The sequence below is a fragment of the Cyprinus carpio genome, chromosome B25 (assembly GCF_018340385.1).
Source record: "Cyprinus carpio isolate SPL01 chromosome B25, ASM1834038v1, whole genome shotgun sequence".
NCBI lineage: Eukaryota > Metazoa > Chordata > Actinopteri > Cypriniformes > Cyprinidae > Cyprinus > Cyprinus carpio.
The window spans coordinates 1435478-1456759 of record NC_056621.1 but is presented as its reverse complement, the minus strand read 5'-3'; the positions used below and the strand labels follow the sequence as shown (position 1 = coordinate 1456759).

The 21282-nt window shown below is 35.1% G+C and overlaps 1 pseudogene; it reads right to left on the bottom strand.

Moving 5' to 3' along the window:
* LOC109063565 overlaps positions 1-21282 on the bottom strand; it is a 55968-nt pseudogene that overhangs the window by 12425 nt on the left and 22261 nt on the right.

Genomic DNA, 21282 nt, shown 5'->3' with positions numbered 1-21282 from the left:
ATCCATCCTATACTTTAATTCATTATCTATAAATAAATCACACACACACTTGCTTCTAAAGTACATTTATCTTCTTTCATGGATTTTTTTTGTATATTTGTACTGAAGAAATGCAGATAAAGCGAGAATGAAGGAAGTAAGCTTCAGTAAACGGCTTGCTGTGATGTGCGTCGGGGTCAAAGGTCGCAACTTAGTTGTCTGAGTGTGTTTTCAGGGTCAAGAGTGTGTGTTACGGTCACGTACAAACACAGCGGCGACTGATCGATTTTCTTCTGCGTGAGTCTTTAATTAAACGTGCTGATAAGGGAAACAAGCATTAAAATAACATTATTAACTCACACACAGTTTAACGGCGTTTGTTATTCCCATAAGGACATTTTCAGATCGATTGAACCCACAATAACAGCAAACACACACTCAAATCTCATTCCTAAGGTGGGAATAAAAAAAAACTACAATTACAACTGACTTACACCCCCTGGCATACTTAAGCCATGGATAAAACCAGGACTACGATTATTAAATTACTATTATTTACATAGCTCACCAGCAAATGTGTAAGCTGTGACACGAGGTTAATTAGCCCACAAAATCAGCTCCCCTCGCATCTCAGTTTCAGTTAAAACCAGCAGAAAATCATGTTTACATTGACCATGAGGCTTTCTAAAAGCAAGCACAATTATTCATCAAAAATCCTTGTCTGTTCTTGAGCATGGAACATGTCTCCTTTATGAGCAGGACTGTGTTATAATATGATCTATTTTATCATATATCTTAATCATGTGCTTATTGTGAATGATTATCATCAGTGCCACGTGTTCAAATTAAACACTGTAAAAATTACAATTATTAACCAACTGCTTATTAATAATTATAATAATAATAATTAGAATTATTAAAATTCGAGGGAATAACAGTAATTATAATTATAAAATATTCATAAATAATACATAACAATATATAGTTTAAACTTATAATTATATTTACTGCCTCAAACTTAGTGTAAATAAATAGTTAAAAAAATAAAAATGATTCAGTATTAAAAAATATATTTAAAATAACCTCATATTAACAACAGCAAGTCATTTACTACTACATTTAGTTTCGATTAATGAAAAAATTAAACATTATCTTATTGATTGAAATTATAATATTATTAATTATTTAATTCTAATATAAAATAGAATAAATATATTAATAAACACATAAATTAAGCGTATTATTAATAATACATAATATTATTATTATTCTTACATATTAATATTTATTATAATAAAAATATTTTTAATATAATACATAATAATAATAATAATGTTTTAATATGACTACTACAAACCTGCAAAAAAATGGCATTGTAATGTGTTTGTGTACATATGTTTTTTTTTATAAATATATTAACTTATTTATGATCACAAATTGGCTAGTATTTTTGTTATATTATTTATTAAAAATTGTATTTAATCTTTTAAATGATTCTTTATAATGTTTGCGATTGTGAATGATTAATTGGTTTTTTACTTACAACTAAAATTACACCCTTGTAAATTTAAATCAAATTTATTATAAATTGCATATTAAATTTTAAACTATAACTACATATTAAAAATTGCAATAGCCATTCACCACAAAAGACGCAGATTTACTAAACAGGGCAATTTTTCCGACAATCTGCAAATTAACGTTTCGTGATTCATTTGAATACTCTCCTCCCATACATGTTGAAACTCCTACAAATGTAATATTCAATAAAGTCAGACTCAAAAAATAACTGTTCACCAGCCTAATTCTCCAACTTTAGAGACAGCCTAATTCTCGGTACAGTAAAATTCCGTACAGTTACCTATTTAACCGCCACAAGACGGTGTTTGCGCCCGCGCAGGCTGTTAGTAAATCTTTTGATTGAGACACAAATGAAACCTATTTTATTAATCACCGGGAATCCATACACACGTTTGTTTTTTCCTTCTGAGGCTGGAGTGGATACAGCTTCCAGTCTGGCGTCTGATTGGTTTGTTTTCTGACGGGATCACATGATTCATTCTGCACCAGACCAAAACAATGCGGTTTGTGCTCCCCCAGCTTCTCCCACAAGTGTCCTGGCGCCCTCCGGCCCCATGTCCGGATAGATAACATGTCCTGCAGCATCATGTCTGTTACCTTGGAAACAACAAACAAATTACAAACAATCACAGCAACTGAGCTCAGAGTCATAAACAGAGTCAAATATCCAAATAAACATAAAGTTACTCAATATCCACAATGCTTTCAAAGTAATAAAGTTCAGCATATCTATTTTTTTGTATCTATCCTCGATAAAACACAACAAGTGCTAAATAAATAAGTGACAAAACCTTTTTTTTAAATATATTTCAATAAAATATAACAAAAATTCTAAAATTCTAATTCTAAGGTTCTCAGTGACACTAAAATAGCACTGGACTGTCATAAATAATTCTAACTATTTTTACTGGTATGTATGTATGTTGTTCAGTATATTCTGTTTTTTCTTCACATTATTTATTAATATACATTGTGAATATACTCTCATCAGTGTGCTTATTCTAAAAATACACAATGTAAATGAAATCCAATCAGTGTGTTATTTCAGTGTCAATGAGATAGGATGCATTTTGTATTCATATTTTGAACTGGTTTTTGGTTTTTTTTAAAAGTTTTTTTATATTTTCTGCATTTTCATTTTTTCTTTGTGTATGTGTGTGTGTTTTTAAATACACTAGTCGTAAATATCTCGCAAAATATTGCCATCCACGTTCATGTCAAATGAATACAAATTCCATGTAAAAATATTAAAATATAATTTAATATATTTAAAAACTGCAATAGTCATTTACCACGAACTTAGTTTAAGCTTACTAATAAACTAAAATAAAACATATGTTCCTTTAACATTAATACTAAATTTATAAAACCAAATAAATAGAGACAGATTATAAAACATTTAAATATCTTTTTTGGGAACATCACATCAGGTATATTTATTTACATGACTGGTTTGTCAAGTGCACTAGGTTGTGCCCTTTGGAGTGTGAACACTGCGCAGGGACCCTGATCCTGATCATGATCCTTCACATGTGAAAAAGCTGACAAGCCGTGAGGAGGGAAGGAGAAATAAATCTGTGCGAGATGAGGTACTGAATTAAATGGCATGCAGAAGCTGTCTCGATTCAGCACTTTTAGAACGCTCCTTCACGCCTTCCTCTCGCATCTTCAATCCCTCGCTTTTCTCCTCCTCTCCTCACTTTTGTTCATCCCTGCCGTCTGGAACACAGGCAATACTAATGCACCAAACACAACACACACGCGCGTGCACTTGATCTGAAGTACACCTTCGCTTGGGGGCGTGTCCAGAGCAGAAACCCCACGTTGATGTGGGTGTTGTTTGCTGTGTCCTTCAGAGTGACTTGCGGAAAACCTCTTTTCAGAATAGATGAGGGTCTTTATCTACACAGCTGTCAACCATCTAGAACATGTTTAGAAAGCAGACATGTAAAGTTACGCGGAGTAAACACCGTGTGTCCAGTCATGTTGAGTGGGCACTCTTGTGAAGAGAATTTGTAAATAATTCCCACTGTTAAGTGAAGCATTAAAAGTCAAGATGGGAATCAAAAGAAAGTTAATTGTACAGATATATAAAGACTTAATATGAGGCTTACTTAGAGTAATTTTAAATATATGTATATTACTAGATATATTTATACAAATTTAATTGCAACTACGAAAAAACATCTTTAAACTTTATTTTTTTTAAAAGTATTGTATTATATTAGAATATACAATAAATTCAAATTATATCATATTACACACACACACACACACAACACACACAAACACATTTGTAGATTGTATAAAAATAATATAAATAATTATATTATAACAGGTAAACAAAAATAACGTGAATTGTGTGATATTTTAGAAAATAAGATTGGATTTTTACTACAATTAAAAAAACATGGTAAAGGTCATTGTAATGCAAATAGTTTTATTTAAGTGTTAAGTGTTTAAGTTATCATAAAGGGCATTGTTTAAAATTATACATATGTATACAAAACTATTATATGTAAAAAATTATTTGTGCATTGTCAAATAAAGCCCAAAACGTGCTGACGCTGCTGCATCGTGACGCAGTTCGACCATCAATCGCTTTTCCAGTTTGACTAAACAGTCATTTTAATCATATGCATTATTAATTTCCATGGGTGTTAAAAACAGTTGCACCTGTAAGGAAGGAATACCAGGATTATTAGTTCTGCGCCTTTTATCTGGGCTGAACGAGGATTTGTTGGTTCCTGTCGAGCTCCTAATGGTCACGTTCCATCTGCGAAGCGTCCGCGCGGCCTCGGGGAACCAGAGTCAATTACCAACAAAGAATTAACATAAACATTTTAGTGGCCTAGTCCAGACGCGGGGGGAAGGTTCGTCGTCAAGGTCAAGATTTCTCATAAAACATTTTATGCTGTTTTTTTGCTTTAACGTTCCGTGAAAGTCTAACATAAATCAAAACTCCAGCACATTTTCCTTAATTACAAGCTCTTCGTTTGATTTGACTCTTTCATCAAGGCGCTTATCGCTCCACAATCCAATCACTGAACGGATTAAACGCATGATGAAAGAGAAAGACGACGTAAAACATTTGCTGGTTTGAGCTCACCATCCCACGCCGTCACCAAAATCTCCCATCCACGTTCCTACAGCAGCCATCTTCATGAATCTCATCGTTCCTGATGCGCCATGTACTTAACTCGTCGTCCCATGTGGAGGGCCTGTAGAGACAGATCACCGCTGATCAGCTCCAGCATGCCAGAGAGATGAGTACCACTGCAATACCATGTTTTTCTTAACATTTTTGAACATTTCCCATGTTAAAACTGTGTTTTTGGACATGGACCAATAAAGGATCTTGTTTTTTGGACATATTCATGTAAGCACTGAAGGATGTTTTTTGAACATGTACCATATTATTATGGTAAATATGTGTTTTTTGAACATTTACCATGGTAATACCATGATTGTTGAATATTTCTCATGTTTATACAATGTGAAAAAACATGTTTTTGGACATGTACAATTTTATTACCATGTTGTTATTATTATTTTTTTTAATATTACACTTTAAGAAACACATGTTTGAACATGTACACATAATTGCGATGTTGGGGACATGTCCTTACAGTATATATATATATATATACATTTCTCATGTTAATCCCAGTTTTTTATCATGTCCAATTGACTAAGAACGTTTTTAAATGTATCATTGATTTGCCATTTTTGGAGAACATGTCTATTGAATATAGTGTATTTTGAACAATTACCCATGGTGTTAATTATTACGCATTATTTTTTGAACATTTACCATGGTAATACCATTAGTTTTGGATGTTTTTGAACCATGGAATTACCATGTTTTTCAACATGTTTTTTTTGAACATTTATCACGGTAATATCAAGTTTTTTGATCATTTCCCATGTTTTTGGACATCAACCAGTACCACCTTGCTTTGATTTTGGGCATGTACCATTGAATTACCATGTTTGTTGGACATGTCCCATTGTAATACCATGTTTTTGAATAGTTACCATGGTAAAACCATGTTTTTTGCCCATTTTCCATGTTAAGACACACTGTGATCTGGTCAGTCTGATGTTTTGTGTCAAGCTTCTTCAGCTGCATCTTCTCCAGAAGCTTTTATCTGACCTGACATCTGCTGGATGTGTTTCAATCAGGACACGCTAACATCATCAGCAACACTTCAGAGGCCTTTACGATACATTCAGGGGAAACGACTGGCTTCCAGAAAATGATCCAAAGCAAATAAAAACAGCCAAGCGTTCACACATTGTGACAGCGAAGCGAATGTAATCTCTTTTACGCAGCTTTTATGCCGTCAGAAGTGTTTACAGGCCATGAACAGGTACAAACTTCGTTAATCTGCTTATGCACGCCGCTTTGTGGATTACAGACGGGAAGCGCAGAACAAGGCCAATTTTGTTTGCGCATTAAATGTCAGAACGAGCGGATGGCTGCCACCCGGTTCTTTAGTCTTGTGGTGTTAGGGATAATAATACCATTATCTTGTAAATGAGCTTTCATCCTCATTTGCACGGCCCAATCAACGCACAAATCTGTAAAACCAAACGACGCTTGACCCCACATGGCGCGCGTGAGATTGAATCTGTATTCCATTCGCTACGGCCCGTCGTTAGGGCGCATGTCCAGACCGCTGACTTATCACCTTCCCCCCACGCCGATAAAGCCGCTTTGATTAGAACGAAGATTTATTGGCGATTAAGTCGGTTTCAAACACCCGCGGTTGTGGGAAGGCGGCCAGTCAGCTGGGAGTCACTCACCAAGGGCATCGAAGCTAATCAATAATACCGGGGAACCATCCGATGCAGTCCAGCGCCTCAGACGCTCACGGCTGTGTTGGTATGTAACACAGGAGACCGGTGTAGGTTAGTGCTGTCTTTACAGTATTACACACAGAGCCAAAGTCAGCTCTCTCACACGCACACACACACACTCACTCGATCTCTGATTAGTGTCTCTCAGGTCTTCATTTATTCATCATGGCTGTAATTTTAATGCAGTACTGCTGGGTGTTGTTAACCTAATAACGAAGGGAAACGAAGTTCACATCAGACAAGCACAAATGACACACACATCACTCCATGCGTCTTGGATACATGCCATTTTACCATCTACAATGTATTAAAATGTTTTTATACAGGGTTCCATGGTCATGTTCTTTTCCCATGGTTCTCATGGTTACACATGTTTTTGATTCTTTTTTTTTTAAACAATACTGGTCTTTTAAACTATACCAGTAAACATCATTGCAACCACCAAGGTAATACGCATGTTTATGTATTATTTTTTTATTTTTTTATGATTGTTTTTTATATTTACCCCTGATAATACAACAGTTTTAACATGTTTTACACTCTGGTTTTTGTTATATTTAAACCTTGTTTTTTGACCATTGTTTGTACCATGGTAAGATGTTTTTTTTTTGGAAGATTTCCCATGTCAATATCATGTTTTTGACATGAGTACCACTGAAATACCATGTTTTTTGAATATTTACCATGTAATATAGGATGTTTTTTTTTTTTTATCTGATTACATTATATTTACCATGTTAATACAACAGTTTTGGAACAATTTATCAGATATACAAATGTTTTTGAACATGCCCATGTGAGAGATTTTTGTTTTAGGATTTCATGTCATACAACGGTTTATGGACATATACCACTGCATACTATGTTTTTTTTATATTTCCATGTTAATACCACAATTTTGCACATTTACTCTGGGTTATTACATGTTTTGAACATTGTCCCAGGGTAACATGAATTTTTGAAGTATGTCCCATGTCAATTACCACACAATAGTATTACAAGGTGTTGGAAACATACAATTGAAAATACCATGTTTCACAAACAATCTTTAACATGGTAATACCATGATTTTGAACATTTACAATTATTATTTATTGGTTTGTTACATGTACACATTGAAATGCCTTTCTTCATGATAATAATAGTTTTTTGTTAACATAAAAATTTTATTGTTCCCCCAGCTTACTGTAAGCAGATGATTATTAATGCTAACCCACACATATCTAATAAAGGAGAGTTCCAAACAGCTTGTTTGTACACATGTGGTGTAAAAGAACGATTCCCCAGAGTCTCTTTGTAATGTTAGTTCTACAGCAGCCAGTTTATAAAAAATGAAACACACTGCTTCTAACAAAAGTAAAGTCACATATGCTGCACGAGTTGATTTGGATCAAGCAAAACCAGCAGCCGTCACTATGCTGCTTGTGAGAAACGAAGCTGACAACCCTGATGAGGGGAGGAACATCAGGTGCGCGGGACCACCATTGCTGGAAGTCAGAGGAGGCCCGTGACAGGATTACTGATGTGTCACAGGATGTGCCAGTATTCCCGGGACCAGGTGTGGTCGGCCGTGAGGAATTAATAGAAGGATGCTCCCGAGTGACTGCTACTGAGTCCAGTCTCAGAAGAGAACAAAGAAGTCCAGTCGCGATTTGACAAATTCAAACTGCATGGCTGCTTAAATTTCCAACGCGTGACTTTGGTGAGTTTTCAGGGCCACATACAGGAAATCAGTATGATGTCTGTGCAAATGGCCACGAGCCAGCTCTCAGAGATGTTTGTGACCTTCTCACACACCGGCTCCTGAGGCACCACTGAATTTTAATTAGACGCATCTCAGAAACCACAAATCTGAAATCCACACCCTTCCCACAGAGGCTCACACTGGCACCTGAGCAAGGACAGAATTATGATCAGGCCGAGCGATGGGCATCACATTCTCTCTCACAAGAACCCATCTAGAACTTCTTAAAGTCAGGAAATCAAATGTAATTTCACTTTCTAAAACACGTTATGAGCTTCATGTAAATTATTCACAAATGCATACGTCCACTTTGTTCAATTTTTTTTTTCTTGATTACTAGTTATTTTAGCATCTATATATAGACTTTGAGTTTTTTTGTTAATATTTTATATTAGATTCTTTATTTCTGCATAGTGATTTAGAGTTTTTTTTAATAGTATTTTATTATTTTGGTTATTACTTTATTATATAGTTTTATTTATTTTAGTACAGCAAGGTATGTTAAATGAAAAAAAATATTTTTGTATACTTTTTGTATGTCTTGTATATGGTCTATTTGCAATGTCTAGTTATATGTCTATAGTAATATTTATTTTATTGATTAGTTTTAATTTGTTTAATTACTTTAGCATATCAAAGATTAGGGCTGTCAAAAGCCATTTTTTTAACATGTTTATCTAATTAATTTCATGCTGTGACGATTAATTAATCTAAGTTAATCGCAACTGAATCACTTCTGTCACGCAGAAATTACCCACAAAGATGTTGTCATGATTAATGAGAAGAGAAAAAGCAATGAAGAGACAATCCAAACGTAGTTTAGAAATAAATATTTTAATAATCATGACTAATAACTGGATATAAGTTAATGATTACTAATATCTAGTTACCGATATAAAAATAAATATAGTAAAAAAAAAAAAAAAAACCATAAAAAAAAAAAAAAAAAAAAAAAAAAAAAAAAAAAATCATTATTTTTTTGTATATAGGGTAAATATTTATAAATATATACGTAGTGTGTGTATTTATATATACATAATAAATAAAGCACATATCATGTAAACAATAAACGTTATTTTGAATGTGATTAAGCATTCGACCAGCACTAGTTTATCATCATTATTGCATGATCGCCTGTTTGTACACTCTGAAAATGGCATCACATTGCGACAGCAAACAGGTTGCCAGTTTCCGTAACGTGCATTTGGATTAAAACACAAACCTAAACGAGTACATCTGAAATGAAATCAAATGCAAATCATTACAATGCGGGCATGTCAGCGCTGTGGTACTTGCTCCCCATTTTAGCCCAGTTTCCGTTTGACAGTCTTTAAAGCGGAACTGCTGCAGTGGAGAGAGCCAGAAACAGAATAAAGCAAGCTGATTATTAAGAGGAATTAGGTAAATGTTCCTCACACACAAATGCAATGTAATCATGCAGATTCTGCGGCAGCTCTGAGGGAACGCATCCTGGACTAAAGGAAAGATTTGCGAAGTTTTATAAGCGACAGCGAGTGTTAGATTAGACAGCTACTAGGCAGAAAACCGCTTGATTTATGGCACCAGCACCTTTAAAGCAGCCTTAACATGATGTCATGTGGAGCGGTTAGTCGGCTGCTGGTAACACACACACACACAAACCTTAACGACGTGTCACTTCCTGTGTACGATTCGGCTATATGTGCATCTGTTGAATCCCGGGGAGTTTCCAGTGGCATGGTAACAGCGGAAGCGGCTTGTCCCAGCTGGGTTGACCCGTGAGAGCATGCTAGCCACCCCCACTTCAGCCCCAGGCTCCCTGCCCTGGTCTACATAGTCGAACTGCTTTTCTTCCCGAATTTGATTCTCTGGTGCACGGCTTCAAATTCATAAAAAAACTTGACCCAGTTAAAAGGGTTTTGTTTACCCTAAATAAATTCCAGTCATTACTCACCCATTGAGTGCAATTAAGGTTTTTTGAAAACCACAACAGGTATGATCATGTATTTGGACATTCACTATAAGTATTATGAAGTTTTTTGGACATGCACCATTGAAATGCCCATGTTTTGTTGTACAAACATGTCATTACTGTTTTTGGACATCACCAATTGTGTGTTTGTTATGGAAAGTACCATGAATAGAAGTTTTTTAAGGCATTTACCATTTTATACCTGTTTTTGATCATTAACCATTTATGATGTTTTTTAGACTTCACTGAAATCATTGAATGCCATGTTTTTAAAAACATACATGGATTAACATGGCGTTGGAATTTGTTACCATCTAACTATATCTATATATATATAATATATATATATATTACTATATAATATATATATATTACATACACACAACACTGGCCACTTATAGGTACACCTGTTCAATGCTTAGTAACACAAATTGCTAATCAGCCAAATCACATGCAGCAACTCAATGCATTTAGGCATCTGATTTGGGAAGATGATTGCTGAAGTTTCAAAAAACGAGCCTCAGAATGGGGAAGAAAGGGATTTAAGTGAATTTGAAGGTGAATGGTCTGCGTTTTCACAAAAACTGCTGATTCTACTGATTTTCACGCACACAACCCTCTCTAGGGTTTACAGAGAATGGTCCGGAAAAAGAGAAAATATCCAGTGAGTGCAGTGTGTGGACGAAAATGCCTGCTGATTCAGAGGTCCGAGGAGAATGGGCAGACTGGTTGGAGATGATAGGAAAGGCAAAACAGTAGCTCAAATAACCAGTACAACCAAGGTAGAGAATACCATTCTGAACACACAAACACGTCGAACCCTGAAGCAGATGGGTTACAGCAGCAGAAGACCACACGGGTGCCGTCCTGTCAGCACGAAGGAAACAGAGGCTACAATTTACACAGGCTCACCAAAACGGACAATAGAAGATTGGAAAAACGTTGCCTGGTCTGAGGAGTCTCTATTTCTGCTGCCTACATTCAGATGGTAGAGTCAGAATTCAGTTTGGGATGTGGTGCACGGGAGAATCACATCAGGATGGGCAGCCGACAAATCTGCAGGAACTGCGTGGGGGGAAATTTTTGGCTAGTATCGTCAACATGTACCAACATCTCTGAGGAAAAGTTCCAAATCATTGTTGAACCTGTGCCCACGGAGGAACTTAAGGCAGTTCTGAAAGGCAAAAGGGGTCAAAACCCAGTATTAGCGAGGTGTACACTACTAAAGCGGCAGTGAGTGTGTATTATATTGAACATTCCATTGTGATCCCATGTAATTGGGAAAGCACTAGGTTTTTATTTCTCTCTCTTTCATCTTTTTTTTCATACACCATTTAATTGTTTTTGAACCTTGGAATACCATATTTTGGACATGTATCAAGTGTTATGCTGTTTTTTGGACACCATACCATTTGAAATACCATGTGTTTTACACATGTTTACTATGGAAATATCGTATTTTTTTTTTAACATTTCCAATAGTCAATAATCATGTTGTTGGACAGGCACATAATATTTAGCTATTTGTAGAAACTCTAACATGTAATAACGTTTTTTTTCTTTTTTTGAACAGTTTACCATCGGTGTAAAGATAAAAAACATATTGTCCCCTGGAAATATTCAACGTAGTATTACGCAATTACCGTTTGTTTTAGACATGTATCAATGGCATATGGAATGTAATCCATTCAGTACAATGTTATTGTTTGTTACAAGATTACATATTAATTATGCTTTGTTTAATCTGTTTTAATAAATTTTTAATTTTTGTTGTGACGCAAAAAGCTCCAGAAGAGACCAACACCTGGGGAACTACTCTCTTTAGCTCAATCAAACATAATTTATCAAGATTACATAACGTAGTCAATGTGTCAGTCTGACCTAGTTATATACTCACGATATAAACATATCCCTAATCATTTTATACTGAAAAAAGCGTTACCTAGACGACCAGTTTTGGATCTTATCGTAAACAATTATCTGGGATGCCACGACGGATTTAATTAGTGTTTGGTCTGAAACCAGTGATACTTGATTAAAATGAAATTGTAATGGTTCTTTCTTGCCTGGCTGAAATAAAAACATTGGAGCATTCCAATCCTTGTCCCTCTACCTGCTTCTTCAGTTATCTGAAAGGTCAAAGGGACGCGGTAAACATTGGATTCGGAGCCCCCATGATGCGCTTCAAATATCCTGCCTCGAAATGAGCATATTCTGTGCGCTGGTGGGTCTATTGGGCAGATAAGTGATTAGTGGTGAGGTTGTCAGCGCCGCACGTTCACAACATCACCTTCAGGACCGTCAACATTTAAATCCACGGGCCAAAACAGAGATTGCTTCAAGTGTGTTTGTGGTGTGCTGTGTGTGTGTGTGGTGCACACGGCGTTTTTCATTTACAGCGCGCCGCAGCTCCGTTGACTCGCTGCCCTGTTTCGATCCCCTCGTCGCAAGTGGTGGATTGAAACAGAGACACTAAATATAGACAGATAGAATAGAATTTACTTTTATATGCCACTGAAGATGTCCCCGTATTTTGCAAACGCGTAGTACCGACTGGTGGGTTCATTAGCCACTGTCAAGTAAAACGGGAGAAATAACAAAGAGAATAAGGAAACACGGGCGGTGTGCGTGCTACGAAAAGTGTGATAATAATGACAATAATAGATGATAAATACCATTTTAGAGAATAAACTAACATGTACAGGCTGTATTGTTACAGGACCGCAAAATAAATGACAGAATAAATGATATATATATATATATATATAATATATGAGGAAATGATTATAGTCGCTTTACAAAAAAGTGTGGGTGTGTGTACTTTATAGCGATATACTAAAATATATAAAGCATAAGATATATACTGTTAATTATATATAAAATGGGATATCATTTTATGCATGAATGCATAAAAACATCTATTATATATAAGCACAATAGATGCATACATAACTCATCTACAGTAAAAAAATAAAAGAAGAATGCAAAAATTCAAAGGAACAAATGGCCACATATGCTCTTACATGAATGAAGTGTTTACAGTAAAAAACTGGGAGGACTGATGCAGCAATGCATGGGGACTCACTGTCGCAGTGCTGTTTTGGAGATGAGAGCGAGTGTGTCTGAGCATGTCCTAATTGGCCGTGAGTAATGCGATCTGCATGCACGCTGCAGTCTTAATTAAATAACGCTGCTTAATTAGCACATGATGTATGCCTGGAACGGACGCCTCGAGCACTGACGAGTTAAAGCGGCTGAACGCTGACTCCGCCCCCTCTCACAGCTCCGCCCACATCACAGCCCCACCTCCACAACACACACTGAGCCGAGAACGAAGATCATCATCATCATCAGTGTCTTGGGCTCTAGATGCAGTAATGATGCCGTAATTATTTGATAAAGGCGAATATGATGTCATAAAGGAGCGATGATGTCATTTATAAAAATACTGTTTCATTCCCTATGAAATCTGTCAGACTATCAACGTTTTTATAACCTGCAGAGAGAGAATGAGAGTGTTTATGATGTTCATTTCAATCACAAGCGCATTGAGCGGCCGCTGGAGAGCTGTTCATGTGTTGTGTTGTGTGTGTGTGTGGTAGTTGTGTGTGTGGTTTGTTGAAAAGAACATGGGAGGAAGCAGAACTGTTTTAGGAGTGGGTGATGGTGGGGGTTTAGCGGTGTGTTATTGTTTGGGTGTTTGTGTGTGTGTGTGTTGCAGAGAATAAAAGAATATCATGCCAAAAGAAGGACAGAGGCTACAGGATGCTGAGAAGGTTTCTTTTGTTTTCTAATTTCCACACACCACACACCGCAACACACAGACCACACCACACACACAACAACGCACACACACACACCACAACGCCCACCTCCATATCTCATTAACATAATGTGAAAAATGAAAAAGTAATGACAAACTTTACATTTAATTTATACTTTATTAAAATAATAAAGCCGAAGATGAATGTGGTCGCATTTGTTGTACTGAACAAAATTTCTGCTGATTTGAGAGAAAAAATAATGACTGAGAGAATTATTTTCACTACAGCAAAACAAAGAAGAGAATATAAAAAGAACGACAAAACAATGGGTAGAAATGTCACGAAAAAGTTCCTTATCATTTTTTTTTTTTTGATTAGGGATTAAATATTAACATTTCAACAGACTAAGCAATAAAAAAACAACATCCAGAAACACAAACAGGACACACTGTGCTGTGTCAAACTGGTTATATTCCCCAATATTAAAAAATAGTATTTCACTCAACCAGATCACAATAGAACCGTATCGTACGTGCAGCAGTTACCATGGTAAGCACTGAGTGAAGATGCTGAACGTGTAAACGTCTCCAAGACACTACCGATGTTTTTCCCAGCATTAATCTGAATGTTTATTCTGAGAGAAATCAAGGCGCGACAGTGAAGCATCAGTATCCAGCAGCACGTGTATTGCCTCGACAGGTGTCATCATTTCTCCTGACAGAGCCGAAAACATAGCTCGTGTGCTGTACAACAGCGCCACTATCCACAAACACCAGCAACCCTTCAAATACATTTCTGAGGCTCCAAATGATCAAACATTTGCTGTCCTGTCTTCTGTCATCTGATTGATAGTGTATAGGTTTTTATCCAGGTCAAAGCGCTTTTTAGTGTACTTAATACAATGTCCAGCTACGTAATCGTGTGCTTTCTGGTGTCAGATCTTGAGGATTCTGATCAAGTACAGATCAGAATAACTGCAGTAATAGCTCCAGATGAACTCTTACTGGACTGAAGCAGCTCCGCTTTACTTGATTCTCCATCAATCATTTGTTTAGAGTCTGGAAATCTGGATCATAAGGATCTTTTGATGAGCGTTTTGTTTCCAGAATCGTTATCTTTCTCACTGTTCCTCAGCCGGAGGAATGATCTTCACAAGCCTCCAGACCACCTCCTACATCTTCTTGAGGAGCCTTTTTATTTCTTCATCTCTCTCAATCACTGCAAGTATATGTTTGGACTATTTACATCTCATCTTACTGACACACATTACTGAGATATATAGATCACAGCCTCATATTTAGATCGCTTTTAATGCATTGCAGTATCTGCTCTACTGTTAGAAAAGATCTCATTCATTTACATTACAAGCATCAGAATTTAATCTGACTTTCTCGACCATACATACTCCTTATCTGGCACCAAATGTGCATAGTTTAAATCAGTTTGAGTCTCTGAATAATTATATACTCGCTTTTTTTCCTTCATATTCTAACAATAAATAAATAGGTGTGTAAGATTTGCATGAGTTAAATTTAACTTAGTTTCATATATAAAATAAGTTGCACAAGGTAAAATTTAAACATAAACATATAAATAATAAATATAGCATAGATAGATACATATGCATAACAAAAACAATATTTACACATAATGTAAATCAATCAGGCTTTTATAGGGTTTAAATGATCACTGAATTACAAAACTATTAAATTTGATATTTCATATTACCACACAACACACAACACACACATATACACAGTGCTGTCCAATGATAATCACACAACACAGTTTTTGTTTACATAACACATTTGTGTACTGGTACATTTCTTTATGTACATAACACACAACCATGCAGTACATTTTTACACACTATTTTATATTTGTATATATGTATATAGTTATATATATTCAAACGTGTAAATATTTTCAAATATTACTGATCTAGCTGTAATTGCTATACACATAATAACTACCACACATAACCACACACATATAATATTACATAAAACAAAAACGAGTATTTTGTATTTAATTTTTTAAAACCTTTTGTATATGAATAAATTATCATTTGACAGCACTAATGCATGTATATATATATAGCATTAAATTACTATTCATACTAGTATTTGTATAATCAGTTAAACACTATATAAGTTATATATATTCAAACATACCATACAATACATAATTAAGGTCTAAATTTTATACTATAATCTATCGTGTGTGAATAATTTAATATACACATAATTAAATAACACTGTAACAGTAAACATCTATCTACACATACATATATATTGCTACAGATCCCAAGAATTTTCACATATTGTGAGTTAATTGTGAGTTGAATTCCTGAGCAGTACTTGTAACACTTTATGTTCCAATCAGGAACTCACTAGTATCTGTTCTAGTTTATGATGCAGCCACATGAACAGCTGCCTATATAGTTAGTATACCTCACGCAGCTCACTAGCATTGGAAGAGAGAGCATCTGTTTAGACATTTATGTCTGTTTCGTGCAATGTTGGGCAGATTTAGTAATTCCTGCTCATTAAACCCAGATTAAACACGTTGGATGAAATCTTATATGTCTAGTAGAAGATTTGCTAAAAGTTGCTCATAGAGACATTTCAGTCACTTCAGCCTCATCATCTTAAGCTAAATTTTATAGCTTTAATATATACAGTATTTGTAATAATTTAAAATAAAAATAATTATATAAATAGTACATATTTTTTAAAACTTTTTTATTTTGAAAACAATAATCATTTGACAGCACTAATATATATATATATATATAGCATTAAAAATACAATTAATATAGTATAGTATTAAAGCAGTAAAATATTACAAATTATATTATTCAAAAATACAATAATAAATAATTAAGCTAAATTTTATCGCTTGATATACAGTATTTGTAATAATTTATATATATATAATTATATAATACCGTATATATATATATATATATATACACTACATATATGTACAGATACAAAAGATATGATACACATATTGTGAGTAAATTGTGAGTTGATTCTGAGTAAGGCAGTACTTGTATGACACTCAAATGTTCCAAAAGCAGTAACTCGTGAAGTTCTGTTCTCCTAGTTATAATGCGTTGCATCAGGAAACAGATGCCTATGTAGGTAGTAGTAGACAGCATAGGCATCTCAACGAGGTTTGGGAAAAGAGAGAGCATCTGTTTAGACATTTAGTGTCTGTTCTGTGAAGGTTGGCAGATTTAGTATTCTTGCCTATGAAAACCCAGATTTATGCAGGCTTCTTGATGAAATTTTTAATGATCTATAGTTAGAAGATATTGCTAAAAGTTGCTCAGGAGCAACATTTCAAGTCACTTCCGCCTCAGTCATTATTACAGCAGCGATGGACCCAAGGTCTGAGAATAATGCCCCATCTGGCACTCTTTTCATATCTTTGTTCATCAAAAGTTCTGATGATTTAATAAACAACAAAGCTTTCTCGGCACTCACAAAATGTATCAAACTAGTCTTTGATCAGTTCTACCTAAACTCACTGAAACATTCGTTCTGATGGTGCTTTTATGGCCAGGAACAATCGGCAGGACTGCCATGCTGACCGCGCTTAACCTTGAGAAGACGTATGGGGACACGATCGCTCAACATTCAATCTCACTGAAAAATGGTGCAGCCATTCTCCAAACGGCGGACTGTAATGTGAAAGCATCGGCTGTGCAGAGCTCAACATTAGATGGCGAACCGAACCGTAAGGAGGTGATCCATCTTACCGCATACAAAAACTGAAGCGGCGCCATGCTTGACTGTCTGCACATGTGCTGATCTGAGATCTGCTACCGGTCCTCAGATAATGTAAAGCAGATTTCCTCGGGTCAGTGCTTAAATGCACTTAAAGCTTATAGGATTCATGCACGGGCTGGTCAAATCAATCCCTCAGTAGAGAACAGAGAGCCATTCTTGTGCAGAACTGAAGTGCAATGACATTTTGAGTAAAATCATACAAAAATGATAAATATCTCTCTGTTGCATTTCTGCACGGAACAACAAAAACAGAACAATCAATGCAGTCTGATTCAGTAATGATTCTTTAAGATGCTACTTTTGATTAATCTATTTCAAAGTCCCTCCTGTTTTACAAACAAATAAATCACTCAAGGGAGCTGGTTCGTTTAACTGAATCACTCAAAGAGTCATAAATCAGACTCAAAACACACTCACAAAAGATTTGAATCCCTGAGTCATCTGTTTAAATCAATCAGCAGTACTGCATACTACTAAACCCATACAATCACAAAAAATAAACATCTTTCTGTTGCATTTCTGCACACAACAACAAACATACAGAACGATAAATGCAGTCTGGTTCAGTAATGATTCTTTTAGCTGGTTCTTTATAATGAATCTTTTTAAAAAATACTCTCAAATCAATCTTGAACTCTATGAATTATTATGTGAGTCTGATTTACTAACAAATGCATCCCATACACTGGTTTGATCCAAAAGAATCATAAATCAGATGCACTCAATAGATTTGAACTCCTGAGTCATCCATTCGAATCAATCAGTTTACTGAACCACACAACTGCATTAAATGATCTTCCCTTCTATTTGCATTTCTGCACACAATAAACATACAGAACAATCAGTGTAGTCTGATTCAGTTCTCTTAGTTGGTTCTTTTTAATGAATAACCCAAAAAAACTGACTGAATTATGAACAAATACATCTCATGAGTTAGATTTGTTCAACTGAATCACTCCCCAAAAAGATTCATGATTCAGCCCCAAGCACACTCAAAGATTTGAAATCTCTGTTCTGGACTCATTGGACTATCATCTAATAGTTATGACCCAATTACTGAAGACTTTCTAAAAAGAATAAAAGAACTTCATTAATGGAAGGCAAAGAGCCGAGAAATCGTTAAACTCCTTACACAACGGCCATCCCTAATCAGAAAAACTGAGAGGAGGGAATGAAATTTTGCAATTAAAGACAAGATATCTCTTACCCCATCCGTCCACTCATGAGCAGAATGAGGTTATAGATGTGAGAGAAGATGAAGAGCGTGAGAATGGTGGCGAAAAACATGGGCATTCAGGACTGGTGGTCCTCACGAACATCTTCAGACGCAGGAGACGACCTGCAGACAATCAAGAGAAACCCACATTAACATTTAAAAAAAAAGAGTACGGATTGAAACATAACAAGATCATGATGATGTGTATGCTATGAAAGACACCATACCACTACATTCTAATATACTTATACATTATTATTATGTTTTTGAATGAGCTTTTTATTTATAATTTATTTTAGAAATTGCTATGCACTTTTAGAAATTTTAATTAGTTTTTGTTCTTTTTAAAAGAGCTGCTATTTAAGCTTTATTTATTGTAATTTTTAACTTTAGTTTTCAACTATGGCAATATTTCTTTTCTTTTCTTTTTTAATTGTATTTTATAAACTTCAACACATGACAAATATAAAAAAACATCGCATACTGCACTAAAACCATTGTAAAGGCAGGAAAATTAATAACAACTGCATCATGTAATGACAACACACCACAAATATATATACACTGACAATAATTATACTAATTTTGAGGGAGTTTTTTGAAGGTAGAACAATTTATTTTAAGCTACATTAAAACATTAAATAATAATAATGTTGAAAGTTAGTCAACTAAATTTGTTTATTTAAATGTAGCCAAAATAAATTGATTGCAACCCACTTCAATTTTAAAAATATTTTTTTTTTGCAGTGTATTAGGGCTGCACGATAAATTAAAGGTTAAACAAATAATCAAGATTATTCTTGCCCAAAAATCATAATCAATTTACTATTAATCACTCTGATTGAATAATCTATAAGAATAATGGCACTTTCAAAAACTTCAGTCAGGGTTCTTATTGTTAACTAAAAATTAAAATGATTAAAAAATATTTTTGTTAAATATATATATATATATATTAATTTCAATCAAAAAACTGTTCTCATTTTAATTCTGTTTGACCTGATGCACTAAAAATAACTAACTAAAGCTTGGAATAAAATAAATAAATAAATAAAAGTGGAAATACACAAACAATGGACTTTTCCTCTCAAAAAGCTAAATAAAACAGTGAAATACCTATTATTAAACTCGAAGAATCTCAGCCAATTATTGCTAATGTAATGTTACACAGTCAAGAAGATCTATGTTTGGACGCTGTAACATATCACAGATGACATATAAATGTATGTATACATAAATAAAAAACAATGAGAAAATAATAGAAGAATATAGAGAACAGAAGGGCCAACTGAAAAATCTAATTTTCATTAAGTTTTCAATCAAATATTTATATTTTAGGTTAGCTTCATGCCTTTTAGCAAAAATGTTTCTGATAGTTTTAGCTAACAACAGTAACCCTGCAGAAACACATTTTTCTGTCCTGTATCGGCACGACCTTCACTGATCCAGACATGATAATTAGCACCTGGAAAGCTCCATACAACTAATCATCTCTGCAACCTGTAATTTCTGCTGATTAAACCGTCTGTCCACACGTCGAGCGCCAGGTTTTGCCCCTCACAGACCCAATGGAACCCGTCGAAAGCCTGCGCTTTTGTGTTTTCCTCAACAGCAATCGATCCTCAGAACTGCTGTTTTGGTTTCCTGAAGAGGCCTACATCATTAGAGCGGCGTTTATTCATGACCTGCGAGGAGATTTCCATTATTTCCCTTCACCTGGAAGGATCAAAACGACAGTAGGGAACATCTTTCTTGTCTCTGGCTCTCTTTCAGAGCGTGAGATTGATTCAGATGTCGGGGAAGCCGCTTCTGAATGCTTAATCGCGAACTCTTCAGCCGTCTCGTCACGGAGGTGATCTCGGGTCCTGCGAGTGGAGAGGAAGGTTTCACGGCTTTCGAGAAAAGTGTCTGTTTAAAGTGATTAAAGACGACTAAAGTTAAAGACAGTGTCAGTAGCACTTACACGGACCGTGAGTCTGATCATTACACACGCGTTGGAGCATTTTAACTAAGCTTAAAGGCCCTGAAACCTACAGTCAGCTGCCTTGGTGTGTACAACCCTAGCCATAGGGGCATCTTAACTGAGATAGATTCGGAGCACACCTACATAGGCAGCAACTAAGTGGAGATTTGTTTCTTACAGGCCAGTATATCTGTCTTGATTTCCAGCACAAATATCCAAGCATATTCATAAATCAGGAAACATTTTCACTGGAGAAGCAAAAAATTACATCAGATATTTATCTCAAAATTAAATACAGTTTTATGGATTTAAACATGAAACATATTTCGCCAATGAGATGCAGCAAAAAATAAAAACCGTTTTCCCATTGAATTAATGTTACTTTTTTTTCTGAAAACAACTCGGAAAGATATGATGTTTC